This window comes from Myodes glareolus, chromosome X (assembly GCF_982192425.1).
Source record: "Myodes glareolus chromosome X, mMyoGla1.1, whole genome shotgun sequence".
NCBI classification, from domain to species: Eukaryota; Metazoa; Chordata; class Mammalia; order Rodentia; family Cricetidae; genus Myodes; species Myodes glareolus.
The window spans coordinates 132,237,500-132,251,767 of NC_142053.1; the positions used below are offsets into that span (position 1 = coordinate 132,237,500).

At 44.1% G+C, this 14,268-nt stretch overlaps 1 long non-coding RNA gene across 10 annotated transcripts in view; it reads left to right on the forward strand.

Annotated features, from left to right (window-relative positions):
- The window catches only part of LOC125417818 (uncharacterized), a 96,227-nt gene that overhangs the window by 916 nt on the left and 81,043 nt on the right, over positions 1-14,268 (forward strand). For 7 of the 10 annotated variants that reach the window (XR_015737016.1, XR_015737018.1, XR_015737019.1 and 4 more), the window contains exons 2-3: positions 23-172; positions 6,868-6,931. This is a non-coding gene — a long non-coding RNA (uncharacterized LOC125417818). Of the gene's footprint in view, positions 1-22; positions 3,463-6,867; positions 6,932-14,268 lie in introns of all 10 variants that reach the window. The other 3 variants (XR_015737023.1, XR_015737022.1, XR_015000198.2) reach the window with 2 other exon arrangements.

Below are 14,268 nucleotides of genomic sequence, written 5' to 3' on the forward strand. Positions count from 1 at the left end.
CTGATTGCTATGCCATTCTCAGTTCCAGGCCTGTCGTTTTAGGAGCCCTACGGACTGGCATCGGTTGTGCTTTGCACTGATTCGAGAGCAAATCAAAGAAGGAGGACGTTCAGAAGGGACATCTCGGGGACTCCTGCACTGCGAATGGCGATGACGTAGCTAGAGTAGTCAGGTGATTAGTCCGAGATAAAGGCTATGGCTATGGACTAATAAGGCCTGTGGCTGCTGGCAGCCAAAATGACAGTGATGATAAGTGTTGAGAAGTTTCTGAGTTAATAGTCACTACCATGGTACGCAAAAAGTATCTCCAAATGCTAGCTATTAACATTCTGCGAAAATGGGTAGGGGCGCAGAAGGACTCGCTAAGTGGCACACATTGCAGAAAGCCACAATTCTGTGATGTAGTTCGCATTGTAGTTCGCTTTGCAGACAACACACAGAGGGACTTAGACCTGCGATCTCGGTCAAGTCACAGCGCTGTCCTCAGTTTCCTTATCTGCAAAATTATGATGCTAGTACCAAGGCCAGAATAGACTTTGGAGGGACGTTTCTCCTGGATAGCAGCTCAACCTACCTGCTCCCTCTGCTGAGTAATCAAACTAATAGCATATAATGGACTAGGGAGGGAAAATTGTCCCTGTGACTCTTTGGGACACCCACCCTGTGTCTAACTATCACTCCCACAGGAGGCCAATTTATCCTCCTGATCTCCCCTTCTTAATCTCCCCCTCCCATTTCCTACTGGGCTATACACTGAAGCTGGAAACAAGCCTGGAGTTCTGCATCACTGACTACAAATACATTGACAGTACTGTAACCCAGTAGCTAGATCCATTTGCAAATGCCAGTTACAGCCTCCTCCATTGCCTTAAGGGCTATGGGTCTAAATGTACACAGACTAAAGAAAATATATAATGATACATAATGAAGAACATTCTGGGGGTGTGATACCTTCAAAGCAATATAGTAAAGATTCTTACAAACAGTGAATTCTCATTTCTTGTAGAATCATAAGAGGTTTCTGTACAAAAGGGGTCAGTAAATTTTATAAAAGGCCAGAGCAAATAAAGGCTTTGCAGTCACAGGTAATCATTTTTTCTTGGTTTTTCAAGACAGGGTTTTTCTGTGTAACAGTCCTGGCTGTCCTGGAACCCGCTCAGTAGATCAGACTGACCTTGAACTCAGAGATTTGCCTGCCTCTGCCTCCCTAGTGCTGGGACTAAAAGCATATGTCATCATGCCCAGCATATTTTATTTATTTTGCCTGTGTTTGTGCCAGTGCCTAAGGAGGACAGAAAGGGGCACTGGACTCTCCAGGAGCTGAAGTTACAAGTATGTATGAGCCATTTGATATGAGTGCTAGGATTCAAGCACTGAGACATCTCTCTATCTCAACAACCATTTAAAATACTTATTCTCAACATGTGGGGCACGATCCCTTTGATCCCTCTATCTCCAAAAATATTTACATTACAATTCATAACTATAGCAAAATTACAGTTATGAAGTAACAACAAAAATAATTTTATGACTGGGGATTCCCACCACCATACAGCATGCTGAATGGTTTTATGTCAACTTGACACAAGCTAAAGTCATGTGAGAGGTGGGAACCTCAATTAAGAAAATGCCTCCATCAGCTGGGTGTGGCAGCACACATCTTTAATCTCAGCACTTGAGAGGCAGAGGCAGTTGGAGCTGTGTGAATTCGAGGCCAGACTGGTCTACAGGCCTGTTAAAATGGTCACACAGAGACAGGTTACCCTGTCTGAAAAAAACCAAAACCAAAATCAACAAAAGACTAGGCACAAACCCTCATATCAAGGCTGGGTAAGGTAACCAGTAGGAGGAAAAGGGTCCCAAGAGCAGGCAAAAGAGTCAGAGACAGCCCCTGCTCCTGCTGTTAGGAGTCCCACAAGACCACCAAGCTACACAACTGTTACCTATATGTAGAGTGCTTAGCACAGTCCCATGCAGGTGCCCTGATTATTGCTCCAGTCACTGTCAGCCCTTTTAAGCCCTGCTTAGTTGATTCTGTGGGTTGTGTTCTCCTGGTGTCCTTGACCCCTCTGTCTCCTACAATCCTTCCTTCCCCTCTTCTGCGGGGTTACCTGAGCTCTGCCTAATGTTTGGCTGTGAGTCTGCATTTGCTTCTATCCACTGCTTGATGAAGCCTCTCTGAGCCCTGTTGACCTAGACACAGATCTGTTTTTCTAGCTGGCCTAAGGCATTTTCTTAATTAGTGATTGATGTGAAGGGCCTGTCCAATGTGGGTGGTGCCACCCCTGGACAGGTGGTCCTGGGTTCTATAAGAAAGCAGACTAAGCAAGTCACAAGGAGCAAGCCGGTAAGCAGCACTCCTCCATGGCCTCTGCATCACCTCCTGCCTCCAGGTTCCTGCCCTGCTTGAGTTCCTGCCCTCACTGCTGTTGATGAACTATTTTCGAGAACTGTGAGCAAAATGTGAAATAAACCCAAGTTTATTTGAAATGTGAAACTCCTCCCCAAGTTGCTTTTGGTCATGGTGTTTCATCACAACAATGGTAATTATAACTTGGACAGAAATTGGTACCAGGAATGATATATTGTTGTGACAAACCTGACCATGTTGTTTTGGGGAGGACTGTAGAACTATGAAACTTGGGACAAGAAAAGCCATTGACTGTTCGGTGCTTGTTGAGCTGTTCTGTAGGAGCTTGGAAGATAAGAATGTTGTGTTGCAGGCAATGCAGAAGATGGAGGCAAGCTTGTAAAGTTTCAGCGAGAAGTTCTGTTGTTGCTGTTGTTTTTGAGACATGGTTACTCCGTGTAGCCCTGACTGTTCAGAGGAAAGTTTAAAGACTTTATTGGGGCCATTTGTTATTTTGAATTAAGATTCTATGGTCCCAGTTAGCTGGGGCTGAAGAATCAGCTGTGTCTAACAAGATACCAGAACTATTAAAGTGAGACCTTGGCTTTGCAGGGATACTCAAGGGTGGTCATCTGGAGCTGAGAAATTCATGGTGTGGGAAGTGTTCTTCAGAGTCAGCACACAGAGGCTGTGTTCCAGAGGTGGTCAAGGTTGTACCTTGCGCTAACAGTTGAAGGGGGTAGTGTAAGCATCACCCAAGTAGTCCTGGTTTTGAAGGCATGAAGGGGTCGTGGAAAGCAGCCATGGCTTGGCACTGTGAGAGGCCAGGAGAGGCCATTGAAGGTGCAACCTCAGTGGCAGGTGCACCCAGGACTGAAGGGATCATGCAGAGAAGTTGAGGCTTGACGCCATGAAGAGAGCCCAGGAGAGGCTATTGGTGAAAGTGCAGCCCAGTTGCAGCAAGGGACCCAGCATTTTGGAGATGGGAGGACCACTAAGCAAAGCAGCAGCAGTGGAGTGAAGTCAGCTGGAGCCTAGAAGACAAGCGCTGCGTGCTGCAGAAGGCAGAGCTGGAGGAGTGACCCAAGCTCCTTGGAGGAACCCAGAAGAGCGTGAGTGAATTGCAGGCACTGGACACTGAGTTAGTTACACTTTTGGAGTTTGGTTTTGCTTTGATTCCATTGTGGCCATGCCCTGGTTCTTCCCCCTTGAATTAAGAAAGTATTTAATTTATTTTTTGATTTTACAAGAGTTCACAGTCGAGTCTTTGAATTTTAAAAGATTTTAGATTTTTAAGAGAGATTGGCTATTTTAAAGACACTGAACTTTTAAAGTGTTTGAATGTATTTGTTTGTTTGGTTGGTTGGTTTTGGTTTTTTCAAGACAGGGTATCTCTGTAGTTTTGGAGACTGTCCTGGAACTAGCTTTTGTAGATCAGGCTGTCCTCGAACTCACAGAGATCCACCTGCCTCTGCCTCCCAAGTGCTGGGATTAAAGGCATGTGCCACCACCGCCCGGCGTGTTTGAATTTGTAAAGAACATGGAGTTTTAAAAGGATATAAATCTATATCCTGATATAGAAGCTCCATGATGAAACTCCATGATCTTTACAAATTCAAACTAAATATATATATATAATATAAACATATATAAGAATATACATGTATATTATACATATACATATATATGTGTGTATATGTATATATTCTTTTGGGTTTTTGAGACAGGGTTTTTCTGTGTAACAGTCTTGGCTGTCCTGGAACTTGCTTATAGACCAGGTCAGCCTCAAACTCACAGGCCTCTTTCTACTTCCTGGGTGCTGGGATTAAAGGCATGCAGCACTATGGCCTGCTATTTATATTTTTAATGTGAGATATTGGAGATGAATGAGAAAGAAAAGGTTGTGGCTTAATGGTGATGTGTTTGTGTCAAGTTGACAAGGGATCAATTGTGCTGGCTAGTTTTATATCAACTTGGCATAAACTAAAGTCATCCGAGAGGACGGAGCCTCAGTTGAGTTGCCTCCATTAAGATCAGGTTGTAGACAAGCCTGTAGGGTATTATCTTAATTAGTGATTGGTGGAGAGGGTTCAGCCATTGTGCGTGGTACCACCTGGGCAGGTGGTCAGGGATTCTATAAGCAGGCTGAGCAAGCTATGAGGAGCAGGCCAGTAAGCAGCACCCCTCCATGATCTCTGCATCAGCTCCTGCCTCCAGGTTCCGCACTGCTGTTGATGGACCTATGAGAGAAATAAATCCTCTCATCCCCAAGTTGCTATTGGTCACAGTGTTTCATCGTAGCAATGGTAGCCATAACTAAATTAGCAAGAGTTCCAGTTCTCCTTGAGGACAGGTAATCCTTTTGTGACACAGGGCCACATCAATTCTGCTATTCTTATTTATTTATTTTTGTTTTTTTGAGGCAGGGTTTCTGTGTGTAACAGTTCTGGCTGTCCTGGAACTTGATCTGTAGACCAGACTGGCCTCAAAGTCACAGAGATCCACCCACCCCTCTCTGCCTCTTGAGTGTTGGAATTAAAGACATGTGATGCCACGCCTGGCTAATTCAGCTATTCTTTATTGAACCAAACAAATGCTACTGGGAAGTACAAGGATAGGGACTCTTGTAGTATTGCTGTTTTAATGAATCAAATAGGTTTATATGCAGAACAAGACAATGGTTTCTAGAAAGTTCTAGATTATAGGTTCCTATGAGAGTTCAAGATGAGATATCTCTCTGTGTGTCTCTGTCTCTCTCTCTCTCTCTGTGTTGATGTGTGTATGCCTGTGTTTGTGTGTGCACATGGAGTCCTGAGGGCAACTTTGAGCATCTTCTTCACTTTCCACCTTACTGTTTTCAAACTTCAAACTGCTTTCTTATTTGTCTCTGTGTGTGTCCATGAGTGTGGTTTGTCTGTGTGCTATCTGCACACATGTGTGCAAATGCATGCATCTTTGCACAAGTGTGGAGACCAGAGGAGGTTGTCAGGTATTATATATGTTACTTTCTATCTACCTTATTCCTTTTAGACGAGAGTTTCCCTGAATCTGGAACTCATTTTTTTTTTTTTTTAACCTAAGCTAGCAGCCAGCAAGTTCCAGGAATCATTCTTCCTTCAACCTCATGCCAGCACTCAGCTTACAGGCATTCATTAGATCAGACCCAGCTTATCACATGAGTGCTTGTATCTGAACCCAGGCCCTTACAGTTGGGCAGCAAATCCTCTTAAACCATGAAGCTATCTCTCCAGCCCCCTCCATCTTATTTTTTGAAACAGAGTTGCTTTTATTGATGGGGGAGGCATTTAAGACAGGGTCTCTCTTATGTAGACCAGGCTGGCCTCAAACTCAGAGATCAGCCCACATCCATTTCCCGAGTGTTGGGATTAAAGGCATGTGCCACCAGTGAATGTGCTGCCACCACCCAGTGAGGCAGTCTCACTTGAGCTTTGTGACTTGGCTGGCCAGCAGGCCCTGAGAATCCTGTTCCTGTCCCCTTGGTGCTGAAATTGCAGGTACATGCTGCACTTGGCTTTTGAAAATTGCATTTTATTCATTTTGTTTATGGATATGTGTGCATTTGTGCAAGCACGAGAGTGCCACATCGTGCTTGTGGAGTCAGAGGACAACTTGTGCGAGTTGGTAGGAGAAAGTCTGCCATGTGGGTCTCAGGAATTGAACTCAAAATCCTCAAGGATTTGTGGCTGGCACCCTTACCTGCTGAGCCGTCTCCATAATCCCTGGCTTTAAAAAAAAATACAAACAATCGCAAGCATGGGTTCTGGGGATCGAACACCAATCCTCATGCTTTCACTACAAGTACTTGACTGCCTGAGCCATCTCTCTAGCCCTAGGATGAGAAGTCACGTGATCAATTTCCAGGTCACCTAGGTGCTTTCTGTACAGCTACCATGCTTGTGTTCAGAGACATTAAGAGTGGTATACATTGAGGGCTGGGATGGAAGATGTATCTCAGTTGGTAGAGGGCTTGCCTAGCATGCACGGAGTCCTAGCTTTATACATCTGTAATTCCAGCACTTGGGAGGTGGAGGCAGAAGGTTCGGAAGTTTAAGGTCCTCCTTGACTACATAGTAAGATCAAGGCTAGCCTGTTCTTAAAAAACAAAATAAAACAAAAAAAACGAGGTATTCATACAGTTTCAGATCGAGGGATTGTTATTAACCGACCTAAATATTATGTTATGCTAGTTGTTGTGAGAAACTCAAGGGCTTAACAAGTATGTGTTTAATTCTTCCTCATATAAAATACCATCAGAATGTTTACTGCCACTCATTCATGGACCTAGAGAAATACCATTTTATGGCCTAGTTTCCTCTATGTACTTGGAGTTCTCATTAGTGGTAGATGGGGAAACAGAGCAGAGGCTTGCATGAAAAGCTTTTGTGGCCTAGACCTAGAAGTTGTAGATGACTCTTGCACAGAATTAAAAATAAATCTTGAAAATAATTCTATTAGCTTAAAATCCCAGACATTCACACTTGCTTTCTTTGATGCAGTGCTGGGGATGGAATCCAGAGACTCACACGTGCTGGACAAGTGCACAGGAGTTCTACTGCAAAGGTAAGAAGTCCTCTGTGGGTTCAAGTTAGTGTCTGCTGTCTGGAGTCAGGAGAATGACTATATTAGCTGGGAAGGCAGGTTTTCCAACTAAGGAGTTGGAGCCATTGTCAAGGGAGAGGGGAGGATGTGAAGGCTCTGATTTCTGTACAGATTTAAGAATATTCCTTTTAAGGCCTGAAGAGTTAAGGCTTTCTGCAGTTATTCAGGCCAGAGGATTACAGCATAATAGGCCAGGTGTCACATATGACAACATTAACCCAGAGGGTTACAGTTCAATGCTCTTTGACAGATAGACGGTCCTCTTGTCTCCTTCTTTGGAAAGTAAAATTTGGGAATGTTTCTATTAATACCTTTCCCCATTTTCCGCCTCTCCACACACAGGGGGATCTGCTAAAAACACACTACTGCTCACTGACCTGCAGTATTTGCCTTCAGGGATCATCCACAGTGCCTCAAGACAGTGTTCTTCCTTTACAGCGCCTGCATTTAAAAATCTTTTTTCCCAGCATAAAATAGTTTGCAACATGGGTATTTCTTACATCCCACAGGGACAGGCTAGTGTAAAAATATTCCATAGGTGTGTCAAACAGTAATTAGGAAAAAATCCAGGTGTTTCTGTACAGCAGTGAAGCTAATGGGAGATAATAGGGCTCATGAAATCCTGTATGTGTTAAACTAAAGATTCTAAGACAGGTTCCAGACAGATGCTTATGGCAATTCAGATTGTGAGTTATGGAACTCTTTTGTTTGGCATGTATGTGTTTGTATGCGTGTGTTGCTGTGTGTAGTGGTGAATGTGTGTGTGTGTAAAGCCCAGGTGGTGGTCCCCAGGCAGAGTGCAGGTTTATGATTTTGATAGAGTTTCTCACCGGCTGGGAATGCCCCAGATAGGCTAAGCGGGTTTGCCAGGAAGTGCTAGGGGTTTGCTTGTGTCCAGTCTCCATCTGTATTGGGATTATAAGTATACTCCCTCACAATGACTTGTTGTACCAGGTTCTGGGAATCAAACGAAGGTCCTGGTGTTTGGAAGGTAACACTTTACCAACTGAGCATTTTTTGTTTTTTGTTTTGTTTTTCGAGGCAGGGTTTCTCTGTATAACAGCCCTGGCTGTCCTGGAACTCACTCTGTAGACCAGGCTGGCCTCGAACTCAGAGATCCACCCACCAAGTGCTAGGATTAAAGGTGTGTGCTACCACTGGCCGGCAAACTTTTTTTTTTTTTAAAGAAGTGAAGTCAGCATGTTGTCCAGACTAGTTTTAAACTCTTGGCCTCCTGAGTAGCTAGGACATGTACTAGGGATGTAGCTTAGCATATAATTACCTAGCATATATGAGAAGAAAGGAAGGAAGGAAAGAAGAGCAAAGATATTCTGTAGCTGGAGATGTAGTTACTTGGTAGAGCATTTTGCCTAGCACATGTGAAACCCCAGATTGCATCCCTGGCAATATAAACAATAACAACAAAACCCAGCAGCCAAACAGTTTGAATTTCAATTGTGTACCATCATGCCCACACTGGAATATGGATTATTTAACGAGACCACCACATGTTCCCCTACAGGATAGGCATTTTTTATAGTGATTCACTCCTTAGGTTCCTCTAAAAAGGTAGACAGAAGATTCCTATTGAATTTAATGGCAAAAGCTTTCTGTACCAGCTCAGGGTGTGGAGGTACCTGGTGGGAGTCATAGTTCTTTGCAGAGTTTGGACTGCGGTTACTTCCAAGATTTGGGTTCATGCGTCTTCTGTTGGTTCAAGACAGTGGACCCCTAGGGCAGTGGTAGTTCGCACCTTTAATCCAGCACTTGGGAGACAGAGGCAGGTAAATCTGTAGTTCAAGAGAACTTGAACAGTCAGTCTGGTCTACAGAATGTACCAGAACAGCCAGGGCTACACAGAGAAGCCCTGTCTCAAAAACAAAAAACAAAACAAAACAAAAGGTAGGGCTCCATGCAGATTAAGGCAGGGCTTTCAGGATAATGCCATGGCCAGTTTAGCTCCAGAGAACTCAATCAGGAGGTCTTCTGCCAGGTGAAGCCATAGGTCCATAGTTTCATAAATAAGATTGGCAGGATTCAAGGTAGAAAGTAAACTACAGGTGTCCATGCTATTACTTCTCATAGGATCTTGCTGTTTAGACTAGTCTGGCTTTTTGCAATCAATTAATTAATTTTATGTGTATTGTGGTTTGTCTACCTGCATGCACACTATTTGCATGCCCGGTGCCAAAGGAGGCCAGAAGTGGGCTTCAAATCCCCTGGAAATGGAGGAAAAGGTGCTTGTGAGTGCTGGGAATCAAATCTGGGTCTTCTGAAAGAGCAGCCAGTGTTCTGGACTGTTGAGCCATCTTTTCAGGCCCCCACCTTTTTGTTTTGAGGTAGGGTAGCCCTACCTGGCCTAGACCAGGCTAGCCCTGTATCCCTGCCTGCCTCTGCTACTCGAGTACTGGGATTACAGTCAAGCATACCCATGCCCAGCTAAGAAAGAACTTTCTCAACAAGTTCCAAACAAAAGTCTGTGTTACAAGGTGGATCGGGGGTTCTTGCTGATACCGCAGGGTAAGACGTGATATTTAATAGGATTGTTGTACCAGGTAGTGGTCAGGGCTTATTGCTGACAATAAAACCAAGAGCTTCTACACACGATCAGATTTCCTGAAGGAGTTAAGGATGGAAATTTCTATACAGAAAAGTCAGATCTGTGGAAGTCAAAAATGAGTTTATTATTTAAGGTGTCTTATGGAGGACAGGGAAGTAACCAGTGGTATGCCAGTGATGTTCCTGCCTGAGGTCCACATAGGACCCACAGAGAGATTGAGGCTCACATAGAAGGTCAGGACAGGCATCACCTTCAGGGGTGGGTGGTACAGGGGCTCCTTGCTGTGTGTGGTCCGAGATTCCTAACCGGGCTAATGTAGAGGACGGTGCTTGTATCCAGAATCAGAATGGATTCCCTGTGGATCATTAGAAAGGGTGTGAAGTCCATGCCTGAAGTCCCAGCACCTTCGAGGCTGAAGCAGGATTGCCACGAGTTCAAAGTCAGTCTGGATACATACTGAGAAGAAAGACAACCTGGGTTACTTACAGAGTGAGATCCTGTGTCAGAAAAATCGAGAAAAACAAAACAACTAGATGGAAGCTTGAACTACATAGCAAGTGAGACCAGGGAGGAAGAGAGGGCAAGAGGAAGGGAAGGAGAGCAGAAGAAAGGTGATGGGGGGGGGAGTCGGGAGAAGGGGGGTGAAGTAGGGGAGGGAGGGAAAGAGGGAGATGGAAAAATGGAGGGAGGGGAGGAGGGAAGAGGGAGAGAGGGTTTGTGTGTGTGTGTGTGTGTGTGCGCATGCACACACACACACACACACACACACGAACAAGAGGTCAGGTCTATAGAGTCTCAGAACTGGCCTGTGCTTCCTGCACTCACCCCTAGGAGGGGGTGAACCTGGGATCTCTTATCAACGTAAGGCCAGGAACCTACATAACAGCAGTTCCTCTTAGGGGTGCCTGCAAGGTGTGAGAGCTGAGGGCTGAGCTGCTTTTGGGGTCAGGCATACATGTGGCTTTTATAAGGCTGTAGCCATTCTGGACACTCTCTGAAAGGAATATGAGTGATGGTGATTTTTTTGAGATAAGATCTCTATATACCTCAAGGCTGGGCTTGCGTTCCCTGTGTAACCGCAGCTGGCCTCGAATGCATGAAGGCACTACTGCTTCCAGCTTGTTGAGTTCTGGGATCACAGGTGTCAGTTGCCATACCTGGCTGCACTCAGTGGCACCAACGACAGGGAGTTGGCTCTTTGAAGAGTTAGGTACCAACTGTGTTTAGTTTCTGTACCTCCATATCGCTCATGTGTGGGGTTCCAAGGGAAGACATCTCTACTAATACAAACAAAGCTGATTTGCAGGGCTGGGGGCAGTCACTCCGTTCAGAACCCACTCGTTGAACTCAGGGTGGTTGGGCAAGATACTTAACAGGTGCAAACCTCACGTTTTTATTGGTAAGATGAGTATGAATAGACTTTGTTCAGGCATTATGAACTAAAGTAGACCTTTGAAAAAATTTATTTTTATTTCATGTGCATTGGTGTTTTGCCTGCATGTATGTCTGTGTGAAGGTGTCAGATCCCCTAAAACTGGAGTTACAGGCAGTTATGAACTAGCATGAGGTTGCTGGGAAATGAACCCCGGTCCTCTGGAAGAGCACCCAGTGCTTTTAACCACTGAGCCACCTCTCCAGCTCCATATTTTTTCAAAGTGTTTTTTTTTTTATTAAATTTCCACCTCCTCCCCATAGCTCTATATTTTTTGTTTTTGTTTTTGAGACAGGATTTCTGTGTGACAGTCCTAGCTACCCTGGAACTCACATTGTAGACCAGGCTGGACTTGAACTCACAGAGAGCCACTTGCCTTTGCCTCCATCCAGCTAAAGTAGACCTTCTTAAACTGTGAGTTAAGACTGAATATGAAGCTGTGCGTGTGGTGGCACTTGGGAGGCAGAGGCAGGTGGGTCTCTGAGTTAAGAGGCCAGCCTGGTCTACAGAGTGAGTGTCAGGATACGCTCCAAAATTACAGAGAAACCCTGTCTTGAAAAATTAACAAAAAGAGATGGGAGACAGATAAGAGAGGGTGTGGGTAAACAAGTAATCGGAATTAATTATAGTCATGTGTGAGCAAAATTTTAAAAGGAAAAAAAGGTGGTGTTATAGCTCAGTGGTGGAGTGTCTGCCTCTCATGAATTAGGCTGAGTTTAATCCCCATTATTATATTGTATTAGAATTTTGACTTAAAAAAAATTATGGTTGTCAGCCGGGTGGTGGTGGCACACGCCTTTAATCCCAATACTCAGGAGGCAGAGACAGGTGAATCTCTGAGTTCGAGGTCAGCCTGATCTATAGAGCGAGTTCCAGAACAAGCTCCAAAGCTACAGAGAAACACTGTCTCAAAACACTAAAATAAATAAAATAAAATTACGGTTCTTAGGCATGGTGGTGCATGCCTTTAATTCCAACACTCGGGAGGTAGAGGCAGATGGGTCTCTGAGTTCAAGGCCAGCCTGGTCTACCGAGTGAGTTCCAGAATAGCTGAGGCTATGTAGACGGACCCTGTTTTAAAAAAAATAGTGTTTGAGTGAGGTTGGAGAGATAGCTCCGAGGTTAAGAGCACCGGCTGCCCTTCTAGAGGACTCGGTTCAGTGTCTAGCAACCATGGCTTACAACCAGTAAGTTAGTCCACTTCCAGAATATCTGACACCCTCTTCCAGTTTGTGTGGGCACTAGGCATGCATATGGCTCACAGACCTATGTGCAGACACTCATACACATAGAATGGTAAAATAAAATTTAAATTACTATTTGAAGTGCTAACTTCATTTTTTAAAGCCATTAAATTTTGTTTAGGATTAGAACAGAATTTCTAACAACTTCTAAAATAGCCGTAAACACACTTTTTAAAAAAAAAATTACAATTAGTGTGTGTGCATGTGTGTGTGTCAGAGAACAACCTGCAGGAGTCAGTTTTCTCCTTTCATTATGTGTGCCCCCCCAATTGAACTCAGCATCAGGTTTGGCATCAAGCACCCTTGCCTGTTGAGCCATCTTGCTAGCCCAGGCTTAAATATAATTCTCTCATTTTGCACTACATATTTATTTGAAGTGGCATGCTCAGCATTGATAATAAAATCAAGATATACTTGTACAGTTTCAAATATGCAGCCAAGATTTCTTCTTTTCTTCTGAATGTGTGTGGAGGTGAGAATAATCTCTAATGTCACCTCCCACCTTTTGTTTGAGACCTGGCATCTTACTAACCTGGAACTTCACAAAGTAGGCTAGGCTGACCAGTGAGCACCAGGGGCCCTCTTGTCTTTCCCCCTCCGTCTTGACAGTGTTGCAATTACATGTGCAGGCTACAGTATCTGGCTTTTTACCTGGGTTTGAGGATTTGAACTCAGGTCTTCACATTTGCAAGGCAGATGATTTACTAACTGCCGTCTTTCTTGTTCCAAGATTTAATTCTTTATGAAAAAGTAAATATCTTGTTAATCAGGCAGTACTGGTGAGCACCTTTAATCCCAGCACTTGGGAGGCAGATGGTAGGCAGATCTCTGAGTTCGAGGTCAGTCTGATTTACAGAGCAAGTTCCAGGACAGGCAGGGATACAGGAAGAAGCCTTATCTTGAAAAAACAAAAACAATAAATAAATATCTTGTTAGTGTGAAAATTTGCTTTTGTTTTCTGATGAATAATAAGATTGTATGTATACTGAAGAATTTTTAATTTATATATGTTCATGATTTTATATCAGTAAATTATTTTTAACTTCTTAATTCTTTGAGAGTTTCACATCATGCACCCCATTCCACTCACTCCCAGCCCCCCATTTCCTCCCCTCACCCTGCAGCACCGCCCAACCAAAGAAAATAAAACACAGTAAGCAAGCAAGCAAGCAAGCAAGCAAGCAAGCAAATCAACACAATTAAGAACAAACCAAACCAGCCGGGCGGTGGTGGCACACACCTTTAATCCCAGCACTTGGGAGGCAGAAGCAGGCAGATCTGAGTTTGAGGCCAGCCTGGTCTACAAGCGCTAGTTCCAGGACAGGTTCCAAAGCTACAGAGAAATCCTGTCTCAAAAAACCAAACCACCCCCCACCAACAAAAATACCTCTTTGCTCCTGCTCTCCTGCCTCTCCAACATCTCCAACATCTCTTCATGTGTCCTGGTAGCACTGGGAGCCACAGTGTGTCACATAGTATATACACCCTTTTGTCCTATCAGCTTTACTAGCAAATGTTCATTGCAATGAGTTACTGGTCTGGTTCAAGGCTTCTGGTTTCTGGTACACCATCGTCACCAGATTCTTACCAGAATTCCTCTGGGATAGCCTGTATACCTAATTTATTTTGTTTTATTTTTAAGAAAGGGTTCATGTGTCCCTGGCTGGCCATGAACTTCACAGGCAGTCAAAGATGACCTTGAGTTTAGGATCCTCTAGCCTCTACCTTAGAAGGAAAGAGGCCAGACAATCTTTGACCAGATTACCTGTCCCAGCTCTATGCTAAACTGTATGGCCTTGGGTGAATCACGTTACCTACTTGTCTTAGAATGTTCCCAACTTAAACGTACATTATCTTCTAAGTGTTTAATTTCCTTAAAAATATTTTTATTTTTAAAGACATGTATTTTTACCTTATGCATACGAGTGCTTTTGCCTACATGTATGTATGTATACTGTAAGCCGAAAAGGGCACCAAATCGCCTAGAACTGGAGTTACAGTTGCTTGTGAGCCATTTTGTGGGTGCTGGAAACCAAACCTGGGTCCTCTGCAAGAGCAGCAA